We start from the raw sequence: 3,484 nt of genomic DNA, 5'->3' as shown, positions 1-3,484 counted from the left end.
CAAAACAAATGTCTTTCCATCAAAACCAGCTGCATAGTTAGTGGGGCCCAAAGCAAAAATGAATACAAGGTACCCCTAGATACAAAATATATTAAGAATTTCAAAATGATGACAGCAGAACATGAATTAGCCCAAGCATGGGGTACACTTCTTGTCTCAGTGCAAGATTCTGTATTGCTGCATGGGTTGCACACTAACAAAGTCAGCCTTGCTTTCAAAGATTTAGGAAACTTTCAGGCTGGCCCATGAAATACGGTATGAGCCCTCTTCAGCAAATTCCTTGATGACAAAAACCTAGAGATGAAATAAAATAAAGAACTTAGAAATGAAGGCTCTGCCCTGGTGGTGAGCATTGAACTGATTTATAGATAAAACAAATTCTATAGATAAAACAACTTTGGGAATTATGGTTACAGAATACAAATACTTGAAATAGGAAGAAGAATGAAATTGCTAATGCATTCAGCTAGCCCTGCAGGTAAGCAGTTGATACCACCTAAAATCATATTGCGTTTTTAATGAGATGTAGTGATTCTACACTGAGTGTTTTATTTGGTATCTTCCCTGGTATCTTCATGTCGGATTGGTAATGTGCTGACGTCTTAAGGTTTGAGGGAGGTACATCTCACACGTAGCGTGAAAACCCAATTATCATGCTCTGAACCATAAAAGAATCTAGAAGACTCTAGAAGAATCTTTTGTTGGGAAATATCTCATGGAGTGAAGAAACATTTATGTGAGGATTAAGTGATCTCACTGGTTTTACTTCAGTTTATTTTTCTTCTATTAAATTTGGATAAGTTACATTTAATCTTTTTATTGAAAAATACATTATTTGGTTTTTACAAAAGTATGAATGTTAATGATTATTCACGTGTGATGGGATTTGAGTATTTTACCCTCATCTTTCTCATCTTTGCCTTTTCCATATTAATTAAATTATTTATGTGTCATATGTAATTTTTACAGAGGCTAAATTTAATTTTATTTAATTTAAAAAATTAAGTCAAATATTACCCCACCCAAAGGTTCCAGTCCAGGGAATTTTATTGGTGAAATCTATAACAACTTCAAGGAGCTGGGTTTCTGTATTTACATTGTTTGAAAGAACAGAGAGCTAGAAAATTTCCAACTTGTTCTACAACATATCATTGATACCAAACCAAGACAATTAACTACTAAAAAATGAAAGATATATCAATCACTTTGAATATAGACACAACAATGATAAGTAAAATCTTTTCAGGTGGCCACACCCTTTCTAATCCAGCCATGTGGTGTGGGGGTGGGGTGGGGGGTGACAAGAGAGCTGTGTGGACATTGAGAGCCTAGCATACTTATGCATGGAAGCCATGGAGATGTTCTCCTCCCCCGTCTCTGACACCCTGAATAACCTCTACTAGACTGAGGAAAATGGAGACCCAGAGGTACTAAAGAGGTCCCAGCGATGGGCAGAAACTAAACTGGACTGCTTGGGTTCAGACTGTGGTGTCTTAACTATCACCAGCCTTCTTCAACAGAGGCTACTGCCATGGGTTGCTAACGATGGCATAACAAGGGTAAGGCAGTGGAAGAAATCCACCCAGAGAATAGGTAATAAGGAGTGCAGTGCTTATACACAGTTTTGGAAACAATAATAAAGACAGCTAAGCATTAGTCTGCTTTGTATTATCACCATGAGTCTGTAGTTTCAAACAATGTCAGTGATAAAATGCTCCTTTGTGAAAAAAATCAGTTCCTTCTATGTTTACATTTTTTAATAAGATTTCAAAAATTGTATTTATTTATTTATGTGAATTCACAGATGACAAAGTGTATATACTTATGGTGGACACTGTGATGGTTTGATATATGTATCAAACATACAGAATGTCTGAATCAAGCTAATGAACATATCCATCACTACACATACTTATCATTTTTGTGATAAAAACATTTAAAATCTACTCTCTTAGCAATTTTCAAGTATACTATACATTATTACTAATTATAGTTGCCATGCCATGTAACAGATCTCCAGAACTCATTCCTCTAGGCCAACTAAAACTTGGTACACTTTGACCAACATTTCCCCATTTCCCCAGCCCCTGGAAACCACAATTTCATTACCTATTCTTTAATAAACTGTGTTTAAATGAAGTTAATTCAGAGATCTCTCAGTTACACAGTCAGCCCTCAACATCTGCAGAATTAGCTACATGGGATTCTTTTATTTTTAATTAATTTATTTTTTGAGACAGAGTTTTGCTCTTGTTGCCCAGGCTGAAGTATAGTGGTGCAATCTCAGCTCACTGCAACCTCCGCCTCCTGGGTTCAAGAGGTTCTCCTGGCCGGGCGCGGTGGCTCAAGCCTGTAATCCCAGCACTTTGGGAGGCCGAGACGGGCGGATCACGAGGTCAGGAGATCGAGACCATCCTGGCTAACACGGTGAAACCCCGTCTCTACTAAAAAATAAAAAAAAATTAGCCGGGCGAGGTGGCGGGCGCCTGTAGTCCCAGCTACTCGGGAGGCTGAGGCAGGAGAATGGCGGGAACCTGGGAGGCGGAGCTTGCAGTGAGCTGAGATCCGGCCACTGCACTCCAGCCCGGGCGACAGAGAGAGACTCCGTCCCCCCCAAAAAAAAAAAAAAAAAAAAAAAAAGAGGTTCTCCTGCCTCAGCCTCCTGAGTAGCTGGGATTACAGGTGCGCACCACCACGCTGGGCTAATTTTTGTATTTTTAGTAGAGACGGGGTTTTGCCATGTTGCCCACACTGCTCTTGAACTCCTGGCCTCATGTGCTCCGCCTACCTCGTGGGATTCTTTTCAAGAGTAATGTTGTACTGGTTTGGAAAAGTTTGAGTTTGCTTCAGGAGCTGTTTGTGTCACCACATATTCTGTGTTTAAGCTGCAAGTTAGAAATAAACAGTGATAGCACAATGATTATAATGACAAAGAAAATTTATGTTATTCCAATTCTATCAATCCATGTGATTTCTTGGACTTTTTATTTGGATTTAAAATTTGGATAGACATATGTAGAAGAATAAAACTGTACCCCTATCTCTCACTGTATACAAAAATTAATTCACGATTGATTAAAGAGGTAAATGTAAGACCTAAAATTATAAAAATTGTAGAAGCAAACCTAGGAAAAACAATTCTACACAATGCTCTATGCAAAGAATTCATGACTAACAACACAAAGCCAAATGCAACAAAAACAAAAACAGACAAATTTAACTCAACTAAAAAGCTTCTGCATAGCAAAAGAAATAACAGTGAACAGACAGCCCACAGAATGGGGGAAAATACTTGCAAATTATACCTCTGGCAAGGGGCTAATATCCAGAACCTAAAAGAAACTCAAACAGTTCAACAACAACAAAAATAACAAAACCTATTCAATAGTACACAAAAGATATGAGCAGACATTTTACAAAGATATATAAATGGTCAAATGAAAAGCATATGAAAAAATGCTCAACATCAGCAAACATCAGAGAA

At 38.0% G+C, this 3,484-nt stretch overlaps 1 non-coding gene across 1 annotated transcript; it reads right to left on the bottom strand.

Annotated features, from left to right (window-relative positions):
- Positions 1-576: 576 nt before the first annotated feature.
- LOC112611200 lies at positions 577-675 on the bottom strand. The gene has a single exon (XR_003116581.1). It is a non-coding gene; the product is annotated as a small nucleolar RNA U13 (small nucleolar RNA).
- Positions 676-3,484: the final 2,809 nt, after the last annotated feature.

This window comes from Theropithecus gelada, chromosome 17 (assembly GCF_003255815.1).
Source record: "Theropithecus gelada isolate Dixy chromosome 17, Tgel_1.0, whole genome shotgun sequence".
NCBI classification, from domain to species: domain Eukaryota; kingdom Metazoa; phylum Chordata; class Mammalia; order Primates; family Cercopithecidae; genus Theropithecus; species Theropithecus gelada.
Note: the sequence above shows the minus strand (reverse complement) of the source record. Positions and strands in the feature narration are given on the sequence as shown.